The sequence below is a fragment of the Erithacus rubecula genome, assembly GCF_903797595.1.
Source record: "Erithacus rubecula genome assembly, contig: scaffold_100_arrow_ctg1, whole genome shotgun sequence".
Classification (NCBI taxonomy): Eukaryota; Metazoa; Chordata; class Aves; order Passeriformes; family Muscicapidae; genus Erithacus; species Erithacus rubecula.
This window is the reverse complement of record NW_027636406.1, coordinates 651,110-672,046: the sequence shown is the minus strand read 5'-3', so window position 1 is coordinate 672,046 and position 20,937 is coordinate 651,110.

Genomic DNA, 20,937 nt, shown 5'->3' with positions numbered 1-20,937 from the left:
TCCCTCAGTGACCAGCCCTTGACCACCAGTGGGGAGCATTTCTGTTATCTCTAGAATGTTATGAAATGCACTTTCTATTCCTTTGTGGATGCTACCAAACTGCAGGGAGTCTGTGACCATTTTCATCTATTTCATGGTGACTGCAAAACATAGTTGAGCAAGATGACTGAGTTGGATAAATATCTCTTGCCATCAGGTGCCAACCAAGCCCCAAGGAAGAATAGGCAGAAAAGACTTGTGTATCAGAAGAAAGGCAGTTCAAAAGTGAAAGACCCAGCGGGAAAAAAAACCACAAACCCTACCAAAAAAAAAACAACAAACAAAAACAAACCCTAAAGCAAAAAACCCACCCATATTAACACAAAAAAACCCCACAAACAAACCAATAACAAAAAGCAAAGGCCACAAACAGAAGTAAAGCAAATCCACAAGATATTTTCTAGCAGCAGAAAATATTTAACCATCTTGTGGCAGCTGAGGATTCTTCATGCTCTTCTAAAAGAAAAATGTCTTTAAAAATAAATCAATCCCCTACACCTTTTGCCCCCATTTCTCTCAGCTTATTGCTGGGGTCAGTCCTGCACAGCTGTCCCATCCCTGTTCCCTCGGAAACACTTGTCCACACCACGCCCATGGGTTGGAGGGGATTTCAGACGCTTCATGCGGGGCAAGAACTGTGACAAGGACAGGAGAACAGAACAACATTTACCAAGGACAACAGAACAGAACAGCCTTGGAGAAATGGATACAGGATATAGCTGAGGCAAACAGAAGCCACATAAAATGTAAGCAGGATGCCAGCTCATCTCTAAAAGGCTGATAAAACAGAAATTATGCAAAACAAGGAAATTGCCATTTCTCAAAAGCAAGGATTGAGGAACAGCCATCTAAAAAGGACACCGCATGTTGAAGAGTGACTCCAAAGAAACATATAAGCACTTTCAATAACAGGTGCAACTATGTCAAATAGAGTCAAAGGAAGAGGGAATAGCCTATCAGTGTGTCTGATAAAAACACTGTTCATTCGATGCTCAGTGCACTCAGATGGATGAAGGATTGCCCAAGTGGCCATCATGCTGCAATAAATACTTGCTCAAAACTGTGTTCAAAAGTTTCTATCCTGTTGATTCCAGTATAAGTGGTGTCCTTGAATCCAGTACACCCCTTGCACAGTTTCACAATGGCCCCTTGGTTCCATGAGGCCCTGCTGTATAACAATGGCCCCTTGGTTCTGTTAGGGTCTGCACTGCCCAAATGACCTTGGTTCAGCACTGCCACAATGCTCTCCTTGGTTCCACGGGTCCATGGGGTGTCACAACAGTCCCTTGGTTCCATGAACTGCCATGGTGTCACCATGGTCTCTTGGGTCTGCAGTATCACAATGGACAATTGGTTACAAGCAGCGCTGGAGTGTCATAATGAATATTTGGGTCCATGGGGGCTCCAGTGTCACAATGACTCCTTGGATCCATGAGGCCTTGATTTGCCACAATGGACCATTAGTTCCATGAGCTTCCCTAGTGTCACCATGATCTCCTGGGATCCACATTGTCACAATGGACAATTGGTTTCATGGGACCCTGCTGTGTCACAATAAACCCTTAGTGCCATGTGGTTTTGGAGTGTCACAATGGTTTCCCTGGTTCAACAAGACCTTGGAGTGTCACAATGGCCCCTTGATTCCCATTTAACCTTAGAAAACCTTAAACACTTCAGTAGTTGAGGTATCCAAAACTGTTCCATATAAAGAGCATTATGAGAGGAGAGAGAGAGACACAGAAAGACAGACCTCTATAGAAAGACACACACATGGCTACCAACTCCTTGGGTTCCAGTGTGGGTGAGACACAGACCCCAGCAGAAGGCAGGGTATGGATCATGGGCTCAGTGCCTGCTCTGTGTTTTGAGCCCCTGGGCCTTCGTGGGCCTCCCCCCAGGTGGGACTTGTGATTGCTCGGGCAATCAGAGCCTGGGTCAGCACCAGCCCACTGTGTGACTGACTGACAGCTCATCCTGAGGTGTCTGGGACATTGATCTCACCCAGCTTCTGACAGTGACCATGGTGACACTGCAGAACCTCATGGAACCGTGGGTCAGTTGTGACAATGAGGGTCCAGGTCGACACCATGGAGACAATCTGGAACCTCATGGAACCACAGAGACCATTGTGACACTCTGGTGCTTCATGGAATCAGGGTGACTATTGTGACACTCAGGATCCCTATGGAACCAAGGGTCAGTGATGAAGCTGTGGGGCCTGTAGAACCAAGGAGCAAAGAACCATTGACACAAGAACCATTGTGACACAGTGGTGCCACATGGAGCCCATGGGCAATGGTGACACTGCAGGATATTTTGGAAGCCATAGGCCACTGTGACACTACAGAAGCAAGGAGAGTATTGTGACACTGCAGGGACTCATGGAATCAAGGAGAATATTGTGACACTTTGGGGTCTCATGGAACCAAGGGAACATGGAACAGATCTGACTGGCTGGGCCTCCTTGGGGCCACATGACAGGTCTGGCTGACCTTGTCATCCTGAGGGTTGCTTCTTATCTGCGGCTGAAACAGTGGGGCTCTGTGCTTTCTTTTCTGTGGAAAAGAACCATCCTTGTCCTCCTGGTGCCTGTGGCCAATATTGGGAATCCATCTCCAGAATTCCCTATATATCCATGAACAGCTCCCAGACAAATGCTGCCATGAATGACAATCTGGCTGGCCTTGGCTTCCTGAGGGCTGGCTCTTGTCTGCCTTTGGAAACAATGGGGCTCTGTGCTTTCCTAATTAAAAGAACTCTTCTTCCATTCCAGGCACCCACAAGCAAAACTGAGATCCTACCTCCAAAAATCCCTATTTCCCCCAAAGGAAAGGTGTCAGAAGAGATAGGTCAGGCTGGCTTAGCCCAAGGGTGGCCACCTCTCATCTTCTTCCAAAACACTCGGAGTTCTCATTTTTCTTTCCTGTTGAAAAAAACATCCATCTAGACAAGTCGACCATGGTCCAAAGTGGGATTCCACTGAATTATAGTATTGTGTTACAGCTTAAAGAATTGAGTGTTTGAGGAAGCAAATTATGGGATGTCTTAGAAGGTTTAGAAGCTAGAGGTTAGGAATGTAACCCATTAAGGTATGTTTCTTAGTACAGGCATTAGAAGTCTATAAAGATTGATTGTTTAAAATTCAGAACCAGCCAAAATACACATATGGAAGCATTTAAGCAAAAACTGATATACATTAGAAAATACACAGAGTGAGCCAGGGGAGACCCATATATCATAAATTTTGACACTGAAACTAATGAAGACCAGGATGAAGGGATTAAAGGGCCAAGTAGTCATAGTAACAGGACAGAGTTAAAAGTTTAGAGCCAGGTAGACAGTCCTTACTTCCTCCCCTGAAACACTCCAACTCATTTAGAAGACCATCGACCCAATACCAAGAGAACACTAAGCAACCACAATGAGTATGCAACTAATTTTAATACTGAGTGGGAAATGGGCAGTGACAGGTAATAAATACGTATAGGCATCTTGGAATATGCATGACTTTTGTGAATAGAGGGCTAAAAGCCTTTGGGAGCAATCCCATGTACACCCAGTGCTTAAATGAATACATCTTTTAGACTAAACTGGTTGAAAGGTGTTTTGTCCTTGCCTTTCGTGAATCATTTTGGCAACTGCAGCAGGACCTTCTCTTCCTGCAGAAACAGATGGGAGCGTCACAGCTCCAGGTGCACCAACCCGAGTCCCTCTTGGACAAGAGACCTCCACTCCTGCCTGCTTCAGTGCAGGAGACAGACAAGTCTACTGGCCAAGGACAAAATGGTATGTTTATGATTTTAAAATTACCCCAGGGTTTTTAAGCTAATTGGTAAGATATAGAAGATGTTCTATGCACGATGTTGGCTGAAATGTATTAGAAAGAACTGTTTAAGTTACTGGTGAAGGGATTCTGCTCTGCTGTAGAGAACACCACTAGCAACTTCTGGGAGTGGGCTTGAACAAATCCTGGTGTTTTAACTGCCAGTGGGAGGGTTTGCCGTGCCTTGGAGGGCACCACCAGCAATTGTGGGATGAGTTTGGGCAAATCCTTGTTTATTGCTCTTATTTTGGCAAGCTGTTGTTGTGGTTGTGATCAGATGTGAGATTTTTCTACGATGCTGAAGGCTATCATATGTTTTTGAGACAACACTACCACCTTGTGTTGAAAGTTATAGTTGAAACAAGAGTTCATTTATGATACAACACTATCCTCTTGTGCTAAAAATTATTATGAAATTGTTTAAAGTGGCCAACGAAGCTCAGGTATGATCTGCAAGTGCCCAACCATCCAGGGAAGGGCTCTCTAGATGGTTTGGGTTCCAACCAGGTGAAGGAGGAGACAGGGCTTGTTATGGGTTATGTTTTGACTAGCTCCTCTCCCTACCCCCCACCATGGAGCTGCCGGCCCCTCCTCCGGGCTGTTTTATCTAGCCAGGTGTTTTTCGGCTTTTGGGGCTTTTTGGCTGCTGCTTTCACTGCTCGCTGGCTGCTGCTTTCGCTGCTGCTTCTGATGCGCCCCCCCTGCCCCCCTCCCCTCCGCTGCTTCAGCTGCTTTCCCCCCCCCACCCCCGGCTGCCTAAACTGCCCCTCTCCCTTTCCCCCCCCCCATCCCTAAGATTTGCACCGGCTCCAGAGGAAACGGATCTGAACTTCGGCGACCACCTCTGGAAGTCTGCCAAAGAAGCTCTGCTGCCCTTCCCGGCAAAGATCTGCCGAGTTCATCTCAATCTGGGTCTGTGCTGGGAAGTGTTTCTTTTGTATTTTGTTAATAAAAAAGTTTTTTCCACTTTCCCCTGAAGAAAATTCTTTCCGAGCTTGGTGAAGGAAGGAATTGTAAGGGGGGGAGGGGACCCTTTGGAGGTCTTTTTCCTAAAATTTGTCCCAAACTTGGACAAATTATTTTGGTGGCTCATACGGGAAAACCAGAAAAGTGGAAAAAACTTTATTCTAATAATATTTTGTTTGCAATTGTTGGTATTGGTATGTCTATTGAATCCAGAATGTCTTTTGTTGTGGGAGCCTGCCTGTATGGGTGGTTATTAAGTTTCTTTGAAGTGTTAATACCGTTGTTGTCGTTGGGCTTGTTTACTTATCCAGAGATAGCTCCGGTGCTCTCTTTAATACGAAGTTTTTGTATTAAAGGGGTATTAACCAAAATACTCATTGGGCTAGGCTTGGTGATAATGGCATATAAGAGATTTATAAGAATGTTAGAATCGGCTTCAGGAATATATAAATCATGGCTTGTGTTATTTCTTAGAGGAGAAGCAGGAAAAGAGGATTTTCTGCCTTTATTTCCTTTCTTCTCCTCTGAATTAGTTACATCTGTATTAGAAAATATTCAGACCTCCCTGAATATTAAGGACATTATCTTTTTGGCAGTTAATTTGTTAAGTCTTTGTTGCACCATTTGCAGTTTATACAAAATTAAGGCCGAGATTTCTAAAGGGGCTGGGAGGACTCCTGATTTGGGAGTCAAGCTGGGCAGGAGGAATCTTGAGTGGAATGGCAAATGGGAGAAAATGGGCCAGATTTTAAAGGAGTTTTCTGACCCCATAATTTGGGAATTCCCATCAGAACAGATTCAAAATCCGATTGAGGTTGCAAGGTACTTAAAGGGGAAGTGTCAGGATGGTTCTAAAGAGAAAAGGATTATTGCAGTGAGCTGGGCCCTGGCACATGCATATCGTACCCTGCTAGGCACGATAGAGCAGGAGACAGAGGAGAGGGAACAGGGAGATAAATTATCCCCTATCCCAGTGACTCAAGTTGCAGCCAAACCCCTAGGCCAAAACCCAGCAGCTAAACTGGAGAACAAGCCCCAACCAATGGCTGTGGCTACTAGTACGAGAAGTGGGAAATGCACCAAGAAGACTGATAGGCTAGTGGAAGAAGATGATGATGATGATGCTGGAGAGGGACCTTCAACACCTCCTGATGTAAAATCAGGAGTTAAAACAACTAATGGAAGAGCAGAGACTAATAATGAATCACTTTCCCTGAAGGATCTTCGTGGTTTAAGAAAAGATTACACCCAGAGACCTGATGAATCTATTATTATCTGTCTGGTTCGTCTCTGGGATGCAGCAGGGGAGGCCACAGTTTTGGATGGCTCTGAGGCGAGACATTTGGGGTCTCTGTCTCATGATCCTGTTATCGACCAAGGTGTGATGAGGGGAGCTAACCCTCAAAGCCTTTGGGCATGGGTCCTGGATAGCATGGCACAAAGATATCTGTGTGCAGAAGACTTATATGTGCAGCAGACCCGATGGAAAACCATAGAGCAGGGGGTCCAATGCCTCAGGGAAATGGCAGTAGCAGAAATTATTTTTTTGGATGACGTAACAACTAGAAATCCAGACCTGGTACCATGCACACCGGTGATGTGGAGAAAACTTGTGCGGCTTGGGCCACCTGAGTATGCATCTGCCCTAGCGATAATGAAGAGAGATGAGGTGTATGAGACAGTACTCGATATGGCAAAGAAGCTTCGTGCATATGCGGATGCAGTACAAGGCCCGACTCATGCTAGAATTGCAGCGGTGGAAACACGCTTGCGAGACTTAGAAGATAAAATAGAGAAAAATCATCAGAAACTCAGGGATGAGATTAAGGAGGACCTCCTCCAAATTTCAGCTGTACAGATTAGAAACCCTGGTACCCAATGCAGACGTTCCCCCAGTTGGGAGAGGAGGTACACTCCCCGAGCTGAATTGTGGTTTTTCTTGCGAGATTCTGGAGAGAACATGAGAAGATGGGATGGGAAGCCTACGGCTGCTCTGGCAAAATGAGTGCGGGATTTGAAGGAAGGAAAGATTGAAAGAGGAAGTTCCACCAGAAGGAAAGCCGCTCCTGTCTCTCGCAGCCAAAGTGCTGAATGTGATACTGATAATGACATGTCTGATCCTCTTGAGGGAACTTCTAAGATGTATGTCCCAGAAAAGAAGGAGAAACAGGCTTAGAGGGGCCCTGCCTCTAGCCAGGGTGAGGCGAGGGAAAATCGTGTTTTTTGGACTGTGTGGATTCGATGGCCTGGCACTTCGAAACCACGGAAATATAAAGCTTTAGTGGATACAGGTGCACAGTGTATGATACTTCCATCAAGACACATGGGAGCAGAATCTGTTTCAATTGCTGGTGTGACAGGTGGATCGCAGGACTTCACCCTGGTGGAAGCGGAAGTAAGTTTAACTGGAAAGGATTGGAAGAAACATCTTATTGTGACTGGTCCAGAGGCCCCATGTATTTTGGGCATAGATTACCTTCGTAGTGGGTATTTTAAGGACCCAAAAGGACTAAGATGGGCATTTGGAATTGCAACTGTGATGGCAGAGCATATTCGACAATTGAACACCTTGCCTGGACTATCTGAGAATCCAATTACAGTAGGACTTCTGCAGGGAGAAGAACAACGAGTACCAATTGCCGCTTCAATAGTGCACCGCCGGCAGTACAGAACAACGCGAGATGCTGTGATTCCTATTCATAAGATGATCCGAGAGCTGGAGAGCCAAGGGGTGGTTAGTAAAACCCACTCACCCTTCAACAGCCCCATTTGGCCTGTGCGTAAATCTGATGGGGAATGGAGACTGACTGTGGATTATCGGGCATTGAATGAAGTGACTCCACCGCTGAGCGCTGCCGTGCCGGACATGCTGGAACTCCAGTATGAGCTGGAGTCCAAGGCAGCAAGGTGGTATGCCACCATTGACATAGCAAATGCATTTTTCTCCATTCCTTTGGCATCAGAGTGCAGGCCTCAGTTTGCTTTCACCTGGAGGGGCGTACAGTACACCTGGAACCGACTGCCCCAGGGGTGGAAGCACAGTCCTACCATCTGTCATGGACTGATCCAGACTGCACTGGAAAAGGGTGAAGCTCCGGAACATCTACAATATATTGATGATATCATCGTATGGGGAAACACAGCAGCGGAAGGGTTTGAGAAAGGAGAAAAAATTATTCAAATTCTCCTGGAAGCCGGCTTCGCCATCAAGAAGAGTAAAGTTAAAGGACCTGCTCAGGAGATTCAGTTCCTGGGAGTGAAGTGGCAAGATGGACGGCGTCAGATTCCTACTGATGTTATTAACAAGATTACAGCTATGTCCCCACCTACTAACAAGAAGGAGACACAAGCTTTTCTAGGTGCCATTGGTTTTTGGAGAATGCACATTCCTGAGTACAGCCAGATTGTGAGCCCTCTTTACCTTATTACCCGCAAGAAGAATGATTTCCACTGGGGCCCTGAACAGCAGCAAGCCTTTGCTCAGATTAAACAGGAGATTGCCCATGCAGTAGCCCTTGGCCCAGTTAGGAGGGGACCAGATGTGAAGAACGTACTTTACTCAGCAGGTGGGAGCCATGGTTTGTCTTGGAGCCTGTGGCAGAAGGTGCCTGGTGAGACCCGAGTCCAACCCCTGGGATTCTGGAGCAGAAGCTACAGAGGGTCCGAAGCCAACTACACTCCCACAGAGAAGGAAATCTTGGCTGCCTATGAAGGAGTTCAAGCTGCCTCAGAGGTGATTGGCACAGAAGCACAGCTTCTCCTGGCACCTCGACTGCCAGTGCTGGGGTGGATGTTTAAAGGAAAGGTTCCCTCTACTCACCACGCCACCGACGCCACATGGAGCAAGTGGATTGCCCTCATCACGCAGTGTGCCCGTATTGGCAACCCAAATCGCCCTGGGATTTTGGAGATAATCACGAACTGGCCAGAAGGTGAAGATTTTGGTCTCGCTGAGGAAGAGGAGCAGACGCAAGTGACCCGGGCTGAAGAAGCTCCACCGTACAACCAGCTGCCAGCAGATGAAACACGCTACGCCCTTTTCACCGACGGTTCCTGCCGCATTGTGGGGATGAACCGGAAGTGGAAAGCTGCCGTATGGAGCCCCACACGACAGGTTGCACAAGCTACCGAAGGAGAAGGTGGATCGAGTCAACTTGCTGAACTCAAAGCTGTTCAGCTGGCCTTGGACATTGCTGAGAGAGAGAAATGGCCAAAGCTCTACCTTTACACTGATTCATGGATGGTAGCCAATACTCTATGGGGTTGGCTGGAAAGGTGGAAAAAGGCTGACTGGCAACGTAGAGGAAAACCAATCTGGGCTGCTGATGAGTGGAAAGACATTGCCACTCGGGTAGACAAGCTCCCCGTGAAAGTCCGTCATGTGGATGCCCATATTCCCAAGAGTCGGGCTAATGAAGAACACAGGCACAACGAGCAGGTAGATCAGGCTGCACAGATAGAGGTCTCAAAGATAGACTTAGATTGGGAACATAAGGGAGAGTTGTTCCTGGCTCGATGGGCCCATGATGCCTCAGGCCATCAGGGTAGGGATGCCACCTATAAGTGGGCACGAGACCGAGGGGTGGATCTTACCATGGACAGCATTACCCAAGTCATTCATGACTGTGACACTTGCGCTGTCATCAAGCAGGCCAAGCGGGTAAAACCCCTCTGGTATGGTGGACAGTGGTCCAAATACAAGTATGGGGAGGCCTGGCAGATTGATTACATCACACTGCCTCAGACCCGCCAGGGAAAATGTTATGTGCTGACCATGGTAGAAGCCACCACCGGATGGTTGGAGACCTACCCTGTGTCCCATGCCACTGCTCGCAACACCATCCTGGACCTGGAAAAGCAGGTCCTTTGGAGGCATGGTACGCCTGAGAGAATTGAGTCAGACAATGGGACTCATTTCAAAAATAAGCTTGTCAACACCTGGGCTAGGGAACATGGTATTGAGTGGGTGTACCATATCCCTTACCATGCACCAGCTGCAGGTAAAGTGGAGAGGTACAATGGATTGTTGAAAACCACATTAAAGGCATTGGGTGGGGGATCTCTAAAAAACTGGGAGCAGCACCTGGCAAAAGCCACTTGGTTAGTCAACACTTGAGGTTCCACCAACCGAGCAGGTCCCGCCCAGTCTGAAGGCCTTAATGTGATAGATGGAGATAAAGTCCCAGTGGCCCATGTTAGAGGGTTGCTAGGGAAGACAGTATGGATTCATCCTGCCTCGAGTACAGGCAAACCCATTCGTGGGATTGCCTTTGCTCAAGGACCAGGATGTACTTGGTGGATTATGCAGAAGGATGGAACAACCTGCTGTGTACCTCAGGGAGATCTGATTATAGGATAAAGTTGTACACAAATATTATTGTTGAGTGCCACTACCATTGTATGCCAGATTTTATGAATAGAAGGAAATGTGTAAGTGACAAAGGCCTGAGCAAGTGAGAAGGAGGAGATGTGTAAGTGTTGAAGGTTTTGAGCAAGTCAGAGAAAGTTTGTGCCTAGTAAGTGTGTATCCCAATTGTGTGTCAATGATCACGATATGGGATAAGGGGTGGAATGTTATGGGTTATGTTTTGACTAGCTCCTCTCCCTACCCCCACCATGGAGCTGCCGGCCCCTCCCCCGGGCTGTTTTATCTAGCCGGGTGTTTTTCGGCTTTTGGGGCTTTTTGACTGCTGCTTTCGCTGCTCGCTGGCTGCTGCTTTGGCTGCTGCTTCTGCTGCGCCCCCCTGCCCCCCTCCCCTCCGCTGCTTCAGCTGCTTTTTTTCCCCCCACCGGCTGCCTAAACTGCCCCTCTCCCTTCCCCCCCCCCCATCCCTAAGATTTGCACCGGCTCCAGAGGAAACGGATCTGAACTTCGGAGACCACCTCTGGAAGTCTGCCAAAGAAGCTCTGCCGCCCTTCCCGGCGAAGATCTGCCGAGTTCATCTCAATCTGGGTCTGTGCTGGGAAGTGTTTCTTTTGTATTTTGTTAATAAAAAAGTTTTTTCCACTTTCCCCTGAAGAAAATTCTTTCCGAGCTTGGTGAAGGAAGGAATTGTAAGGGGGGGAGGGGACCCTTTGGAGGTCTTTTTCCTAAAATTTGTCCCAAACTTGGACAGGGCTATTGTTAAATGGGGGAAAAGGAAGAGATAGAGGGTGTTTTTAGCGGGATTGTATTAGAGTCAAACAAGTAATTATTTTTTGTTTTTTCCTGGGAACTACTCCCAGTTGAGAATAATCTCAGAAACCCACAACGGTGGGGACTAATAGGGGCAACTCCTTGCTTTTTGTGTGGGCTGACGATTTTTCATTGGGAACATGGGTGGCATCCAAGTTGGGTCCTTCTCTGCTGTAGAGGGTGCAACAAGAGATGGCATTGTATATCTTGTAGAAGGAGACCTAGGTGCCCCGGGTGTGCTCTGGAGCTCTTGAGATTCCGTAATTGGGAAGTAGCACACAATCATTTTGAGGTAGTGATTCTAGTCTGTGGAAAAGGTTTAAAGCTGGAGAACTTGGATATTTTTGAAAAAGACTGGGAATGGTGCCAGCTTCGTAAAATGAATTATAAGGCTCCCCTTGTAGTTTATCTTTCAGTATTTGAGATACAAGTATGTATTTGTGGAATTTCAGCCTGGTCAAATAGGAGAAGGTAGCAGCCAGCTGTTTGAGCTATCGGAGAAAGGGTATTTAGAATAATTTAGAGGAGACAGCAGAAAGAATCAGGACTGCTTGTGGTTAGTATTTTTATATTTTGAGACTACAAGGTCAAGGAAAAGAGCTGGTATAAAATAGAGGAACTTGAGGAAAAAAACAAACAAGCAAACAATAACAAAAAACCAAACCAAACCAAACCAAAACAAAAAAAACCCACACACACACACAAAAAAAAAACAACTGGAAAGAACAATGGGCACCAGCCAGAGCAAGGAGATTTCTAAAGTTAGTCCCCTAGGCTTTATTCTAGCATGTTGGAGAGAACTTGTGGGGTAATGAGGTATTGAAATCATGTGAAGTGATGTACACAATGGTGGCCACTTTATAAACTGGGAGAAGGCATCTGATGGCTGCCCTCCGGGAGTTTGGATTATGAAACCATATTACAATTGATGATATCTTTAAAAATAGTAGAAAAATGGGAGGAGGTGATACACACTGATATGTTTTTCTCTTTCTAAATGGCAGAGAAGTTGTGAGATTAGACCTCCCTCTGATAGAACACTAATCTTAGAAATTAGGATTTTCGTGACCTTGCTGAAAGCAATTAAAAAATTAGAAGGGAGTAGTTATCTGAAACTTAAATAATTGATTGTCTGTCATTTCATGTTTGCTCAGCTGTGCTTAAAATGGGAAAAGATGAAACTAGTAAGCAGACTCAAAGAAACATAGACAATGCAACCAGAAACCCATTCTTTGAAAAATTTGACTCTGCCCAGAAATAATTTGCATTATCATTGATAGAAAAGGTCAAGAGTTTAGGGTGAGGAAGACTTCCCTTTTAAGAACCCTCCCCATGAAAATGACCCCAGACTTAATTTGAGAAGTCAATCACGCATGCTTCATAGCTATTCAAGATAATTACCATAGGAAATGGGGGATGGGAGGGGCTGTTATTATGAATATGTATTTCCTTGAATCTTTTGTCAATAAATAGATTTTGTGATCACCTGTGATTTTTAACTGTGTTTTAGAGGATTACCTCATGCTGCTGCCCAGCGCTGAATAAACACACTTTGTAACTTTAAATTATTAGACAGTCTTTTGTCTGTCACAGTTGAGTATTGATATAAGACCAATAATTTTATTTGGTAAATCAGTTGGCAAATCTGGTGGGACCCTGTTCTCTCTGGCCAAGGGGCCAGCGGGGTTCGGGACCCCTCTAGGGTGCCCACCTAGGATCTTCCTAGGAGGAGGGCTCCTTTTCCTCACTGGCACCTGGGGAGCAGAAATAAAACTGCCAGACATACAGACAAAAAGGTATGTTTAAAAATTATAGACCTGTAAGAGAGGCAAACTGGTAAGACACTGAAAGACATCAAGCGCGTAGTGAAAAAGCCTAAGTGGATTTGTTTGTATGTTTCCATGGAATTTGGTTTTGGTTTGTGTTCCAGGTGGGCCTGGTAACAGCTCCAGGAGCTCTTTCTCCGTAGTGGGGGATAGCGACGGGCCAGTCGTGGCCCCAGGAGCAGAGCTCACGTGGCAGTGGGTCGGCGGAGCTCGGGCAGTGGCAATAACAGCATTGCCAGTATTGGTGTGGTACGGGAGCAGTGATGGCTCCAGTTTGATTTGTGGATTAAAGGTGGTGTGGCGGTAATTTCCAGTGTGGGTTGCCAAGCTTGCAGGCGTCAGTTTGTGGTTACTCCTTTTGTGGGCTTGATCACAGTTTGTGTGTGCCACATGTATGTATGTGGTTAAGTGTGCAGCTTGTTTTTGTGACCTTTGTGTGCTTGAATTGTGGGTCAGTTGAGCACAGTACGTGTTTTAGTTTGAGTGCTTTTGGGAGTGTGTTGGCAAAACTTTTGCATTTGTAAGTTGTGTGTATTTTAAGCTTTAAAATTATTAGTATGAGAAGTGGTGTTTTGACTAAGTGTAGTTAGTTTTTAAGTGCAAAGGGGTGAGGCAGTGACGTGAGCCCAGAGCTGCTTTCTTCCCCCACTACAGAAAAAAAAATAAAATAAAAATTGTGTTTTAGCCAAAGTGTGACGTGTGTCTTTTTGAGTTATTTTAAGGGATTTGGTTCATTGGTTTTTACTGTTAACTCTTTATTTTGTTGACTGCTTTTATCCCTTCCCTTTTCCTTTGCTGCATAGAAGGTTCAAGGAGGGGAATCCCAAGACAAAGGAATTTTTCTGTCCAAGAAAGTTTTGTGAGTGTTACCCCTGAGTTGTGTTTCATTCTGTAGTTTGTTGTAAACTGTAGGTCAAATAAGTGTATAAGTGAAAAATCTTTGTACCAAGTTACTGCTGAGTGAAGCTCGGGAGCTGGAATAAGGTTAAAAGGCATTGAGAGAAAAAGGAATTTACAGTATGGGGGCAAGTGGAAGCAAAGAGGTTTCTAAAGGTAGTCCTTTGGGATGTGTTTTGACATATTGGAAAGAGCTGGTAGATCGTAGGGATACAGAAACTAAAAGAGAGCTTATTAAGTTGTGCACACAGTGAGGTGGCTCCCATCAGGGACGTTGAACTATAACACTTTGGTACAGCTGATGCTTTTCCTTAGGCGTGAGCAGAAGTGGCATGAAGTTCCTTACGCTGACATATTTTTCACCGTTAGGAATCACCCTGAGTGGCAAAGGGCTTGTGGAATTAGACCACCATCTGACTCTTTACTGTTGGCTCTCGAGAAAGATAATAAAGCTAATAAGGAAAAGCCCAGGAGGTGTTGCAGCACATGCTCAATAAATCAAAGGTGTACACATCCTGACAAGATATATTGTATGGAAACTCAGGAAGAGGAGACAGAGGAATTGCTCAGACCACCCCCTAAAAGACAAGGAAGGGGGAGGGTGGTAGGGAAAGTAGATTTGAAATTGCCATCAACTTCAGGTTTTACCCCTTCCCAATCCGCTGCTTCATCCTCACTTGAGAGAACAGTATTTAATAAGGGAGTCTCCCCTCCCACTCCCGAGCCACAGGAGCCAACCCGACTGTATCCACCCTTACCCTCCAGTGATAGTGAGGAGGAAGAACGCTCCCCACAGGGTCCTATAGCATCAAGAACCAGAAGAAAACAGAGAGAGACCATACAAGCCTCTTTAAGGGAAACAGTCACATCTGACGGGCAGAGAGTGTTAGTCAGAGTCCCTTTTACTGCCTGCGATTTAGATTCCTGGAAAAAGATTGCAAAAAATTATCGAGTTGACCCACTAAGTGTTGCTAAAAAGATGAAATTTATGGTCAAATAGGCCTGATTGGACAGACATTCAAATATTACTTGATTCCTTAACAGAATCAGAAAGGCAGATGGTTTTAAAGGTGGCTAAAGATTTAAAGACTAGAGGATGATTGTAGAATAACACAAGATGAGGTTGAGGATGTATTTCCCCTTCAGGACCCAGGTTGGAATGTTAACCGGCCAGAGGGAAGAGCACGGCTACCAAAATATCAGGAATTAATAATAAAAGAACTGGAGAGAGCAATTCCTAGAACTATAAACTGGTCAGCCCTTTATGCTATTAAACAGAATTCCTCTCAAACTTCTTATGAATTTCTATACCAATTGCAAGAGGCAATGCGTCAGCACATCACCCTGGATCCTGAATCTGATGAGAGAATACAACAGTTGGTGAACTTGTTTTTAGGGCAATCTACAGGTGACATCAGGAGGAAGCTCCAGAAGATGCGGGGCCCAACAAGTCGGAATTTGGAGACTTAGTTAGATAAGGCATGGAGAGTTTTCAGCAATTGGGAAGAGGGGTGTAAACCAGGGACAAAGAAACTAGTAGCAATAATACAGGAAAATGTAAAAGGGAAACGTGAGCATGGTCTCCCAAAAGAAGGACAACCCCGACTGGAAAAAAACCCAATGTGCATTTTGCAAGAAATTTGGACACTGGAAAAACCAGTGTCCAGAATTAAGAAGGGGTGATGAACAAAGAAAAGGTGACCAAAAAGGGGAGGGGGTGATGGCTCAGCTAAAGGAGGACTAAAGGAGATGAGAGGGCCCTACCCGAGAGGACCCTCTAGTTATACTCAAACTAGGGAACAATGAAAAAGAAGTGGAATTTTTAGTAGACACAGGGGCAACATATTCAGTGTTAAATGAGGCCCTGATACCTATAAAAAATGATTATGTTGTAATAAAGGGAGCAAATGGCCAGTCTGAAAAAACTTATTTTTGCAAATCATTAAAGTATAATGGGAAAACAGTGGGGGATTCATCAATTTTTGTATATGCCTAAAGCTCCATCTGCACTTTTGAACAGGAATCTGCTAGAGCAGCTAGAAGCAAAAATAATATTTAAAAATGGGGAAATTTTTTTGGAGGTAAAAGACCAACAATATGCAAAATTGTTAAGCTTAATGCTAATAACAAAAAAAAATCAAAGTTAAAAATGGAGTAGAATAAATTATTAAAAAAATAAAAGATCAGGTATTCCCTCGAGTGTCGGCCTCTAATATACCAGGGAGAGCAAAGAATGCTCTACCAGTACAAATTCGGCTTAAGGAAGAACAATCGCTAAGGGTCAAACAATATCCCTTGAAAAGGGAAGACAGAGAAGGAATTAGCTCAATCATAGAAAACTTTTTGCAAATAAGACTATTGAAGGAGTGTCAATCTGATTTTAATACTCCAATTTTGCCCCTGAAAAAGCCTGATGCATCATACAGGTTAGTACAAGATTTAAGAGCTGTTAATAAAATAACTGAAGACTTATACCCAGTGGTTACTAACCCCTACACCTTGTTAACTCTTTGAACACCTGAACTAATCTGGTTTACTGTTTTAGATTTGAAGGATGTTTTCTTTTGCCTCCCTCTCCATAAAGTCTGCCAGAAAATTTTTGCGTTTGAATGGAGAGAATCCCAAAACTGGATGTAAAACTCAGCTTACATGGTGTGCACTACCCCAGGGATTCAAGAACTCCCCTACCATATTTAGAGTACAACTGGGAAAGGATTTGGAGTCTTGGGAACCCTCACCAGGAGAAGGACAGCTGCTTCAGTACGTGGATGACTTCTTAACAGCCACCCGGACCCAGGAGGCATGTGTGGATTGGATGGTGAGCCTCCTAAACTTTTTGGGTCTGCAGGGGTACCGGGTATCCCAAAAGAAAGCCCAGATGGTGAAACAAACAGTTATTTACCTGGGCTATGAAGTAAGTGCTGGACAAAGGACCTTGGGGAAAGACCATAAGGAAGCAATATGCCAAACCCCAAAACCCCAGACAGTGAAAGAACTGAGAACCTTTCCAGGCATGATGGGGAGGTGCAGACTGTGGATTTATAACTATGGATTTTTCGTTAAACCCCTGTACGCCTTAATTATGGAAGGGAGCAGGGATACTCAGTGGACAACAGAAGCAACACAGGCCTTCAACCAACTGAAGAAAGCTCTTATGTCAGCTCCAGCCCTGGGATTTCCAGATGTGAGTAAACCATTCTTTCTGTTTTCTCACGAAAAACAAGGGATTGCTCTGGGAGTACTAGCACAAGACCTGGGGCTGTACCAGAGGGCAGTAGCCTACCTCTCCAAACAGCTGGACACGGCAGCCAAGGGGTGGCCAGAGTGCCTCAGAGCTGCTGCAGCAGTAGTAATGAATATCCAAGAGACACACAAATTCACCCTAGGCCAGAAGATGACCGTGCTAGTATCCCACACAGTGTCTGCAGTCCTGGAGGCAAAAGGGGGACATTAGCTTTCCCCACAAAGATTTATAAAGTACCAGGCCATACTGGTAGAACAAGATGATATTGAAATCGTGGTAACTAACATTGTGAACCCAACTTCTTTCCTCAGCGGGAGCATGGGAGAACCAGTGATCCACGACTACCTGGAGACCATTGAAGCCACCTACTCTATTCACCTGCATCTGAAGGACACCCCTCTCGAGGACGCTGAGAGCTGGCTCACTGATGGGAGCAGCTATATCATCAGTGGAAAAAGACATGCTGGGTATGCAGTTACCACAAGCAGAGAAGTAATAGAGTCTGGACCATTGCCAACAAATACCTCTGCAGAAAAATCTGAAATAATTGCCTTAACCTGGGCCTTAGAGCTGGCGAAAGGAAAGGAAATCAACATTTATACAGACTCAAGGTATGCATTTTGGAGTGGGACATGCACACGGAGATATTTAGAAAGGAAGAGAACTGCTGAACTCACAAGGATAAAATATTAATCATGCCCAAGAAATACTAAAATTATTAGATGCAGTTCAGTTACCTTAAAAAGTAGCTATTATGCACACCAGGGCACACCAAAAATTAAGCTCAGAATTGGAAGAAAGAAATATGCTGGCGGACAGAGAGGCAAAAGGCGCAGACAAAGGTGAGGTACCCAGTGAAATAGTTAAGGCAGCATTAATTCCAGATGGAAAGATCTCTATTGAAGGTAAGCCAGTATATAGCAAAAAGGATAAAAATCTTATTAAGGAAGAAGAAGCAACTTATAACTAGGAAGGCTGGGCTGTAACCAAAGAAGGAAAAGTTGTAGTACCTTCTTTATTGTTGTGCTCACTAGTGCTTAAAAAGAACATGAGAAAATACATTGGGGAATGGACGCCTTGTACAATTATTTAAAGGATAGAATTCTGGCTAGAAAATTACAAGGCACAGTTACACAAGAAACTTGTCAGTGTGGTCTTTGCCTCCAAACTAATCCTAAAAACTTTCCAAAGCCTAAAGTTGGACAAACTGAGAAGGGCTGTGGACCTGGGCAGCAATCGCAAATTGATTTTACAGAATTGCCCAGGAAAGGGGGGTATCGTTATTAGTGTTAACAGATACCTTTTCAGGATGGCCAGAAGCCTTCCCTAGCAAAGGCAGGAGAGATAACCAAGGCATTGTTACAAGAAATAATGCCATGTTTTGGAGTCCCAGCTGGTATATATTCTGATAGAGGGTCACATTTTATCTCCAAAATTGTACAGCAAATTAGTCACCACTTGGGAATAGATTGGGAATTGCATACTCCATATCAACCTCAATCCAGTGGCCAAGTAAAGAAAATGAACCATATGATCAAACAAGAAGTTGCTAGGCTGGGGCAAGAGGCAAATTTGCCTTGGCTCCAGGCTCTTCCACTAGCATTAGTACAGATTAGAACAAAACCAAGAACAAAAGGGAAATTAAGCCCTTTTGAAATATTGTATGGGAGACCATATGCGGTCCAAGAAGGAATAACACCCATTCAAGTAGAGGAACAAACTCTACACAAATAAATGGTGGCCCTAAATAAACAGATTAGAAAAATTGAAAAATATGTGGCTGGGGCTCAAAGCAGAGAATTAGATGTACCAGTACATTATGTACAACCTGGGGATTATGTATATGTTAAGTCTTTTGCAGAGAAGATTTTGGGACCACAGTGGGAAGAACCATTCCAGGTACTCCTCACCACCTTCACAGCAGTCAAGATCAAGGAACAGAAGGCGTGGATCCACCACTCCTGAGTGAAAAACGCTCCTGAAGAAATTTGGAAAATTGCACCAGACAACGAAGACCTGAAGCTGAAATTCACCAAGAACAGCGAGTAATGGACTTATAGCTATCATGGGCATAATGCAAATGGTTGTGACCCTTGTGGTCATTGCCACGACTATAATAAGAGTCAAAGCAACACCACAACAGTACAATGTAACTGAGATTTATTAATGCCAAGGGAAAGCTTACGATCCCTACTCTTGTAAGGCTTTGAGCAGAATGTTACGGATCACAAATGCAAGTATGTGGGAAGGAAGGAATCTTTGGGGATGTGAATATGCATTTGTACAAAATGGGTTCCATGAGGCTTACCATGCACCCATGGAACTCATCCAAGTTGGTCCTGGATTTGCTGTGACAAATCTTTGACCACATGTCCTGAATTTAGACTTAAAATTGAAGGATGCGCAGCAAAAGGGTTTGATCTTGATTTTAATCTTACTCAATATTGCACCGAGCTTCACAAAATGAAAGCCAAATCAACCCCACTGGTGTCAGAGAGGGCTGTAGCAATCCAAACTCCGGTTATTTCAAAGAAAAAGGAGCAACCCATAATTCCCACAATTACTAAAATTGGACCATATGCTATTAAGAAAACAGGAATTCAGAGACTGCTAACTAACTGTCCTGGTTTGAAAGGACAGGTGTCTGCCAGTAAGGGCAGAAGTTTCCCTTTGGAATAGAGACTTTGGTTGCACTCCCCTCCCCCAAGTATTATGTTTGTTTGAATCAAGGACTCTGAGGCAGAGATAAGGGGGGTGGGAATAACAGCTCTTTTACTAATATATCTAACTATACAAACAGAAAACAATAACAGTTAAAATTGCTAACAGAACGAAATAGGTAACTCGGTGTCAGTCCCTTTAGATGCAAGCACACTGTCTCTGTGCTTAGTCCAGAGCCCGGATCTGCCAAAAAGGCAAGCGGGAAACGGAGGCAAGAAGGAGGGGGGAGGGGCAGCAGCGGCCACGCCGGTCCCGGGCGGGAACGGGCTGCAGCGGCGGCTCCTCGCTCACCGTGTGTGTCTGGGTGATCAGCTGCGTCCGCAGAGGCAGGAGGCTGGAACGGAGCAGATGCAGGGCAGGTGATCGCAGAGGGTCTGGCTCTCCTGAGCTCGGCCGCGTGGCTGAACGATCTCAGGCGTCCTCCTCCCAGCTCGCCAGAAACGCGAGTGCCCTCCCGGAAGCCTCAGAGGCCCCTCCAGGGCCGTCCCCACCCACCCCTTTGTCTGGACCCATCAGGGACCCTGGGTGTAGCCTGGCCAGCTCCATTGGCATGATAATGGGAAAAATTCTTTCAATTGACACAGTAACAGAAAAACACTTAACCCCCAACACTAACCCAGAATGGTCTCTAAAGCGAGTAGAAATGGCAGTGCAGGTAAATGCTTCTATCATTAGGCCAGAATGTGCTCCATTTCTCAAAACTCCTTTTGTGTAATGGACTACTTGGCTTCAAAATCGTATGCCCTCTACTTTTAAGAAAAGGAGAGACCTCTCAGGGACATTAGGAACAGGATTGGAAGTTTTAAACACAATGGACTCAGAGGTGTCAATGAACAAATTAACTGTGATGAGAAGTGATTTAGTTAATTTACAGCAGCCTTTGCAATCTTCTTTATTAACATTGGTAACAATCATTGGAAACTAACCAAAATATTACCAAAATGGGAAAATATAGAAGAGCAAGACCATGAGGTAATAATTAAAGCCCTAGGCACAGCTAGTGCAAACATTTCTCTGGCTCTTGGATGTGCTCAAGCACAAATGTAGATGCAGTCAGTGGATGCCGCAGTTATCAGGGAAGGTGAAGAAGGGATATTTCCTGCTGAAATTCACAAAATTGTTTAGGATCATGCCTCTGAGATGGAAAGAGAGCTTCAACCTTGGTGGGTTTTGGTTAATTTTACCTATGACCCTGAGACAAATACAGTGACAGCTTTTGTTTTAACTATACATAGTGCATCTGTGA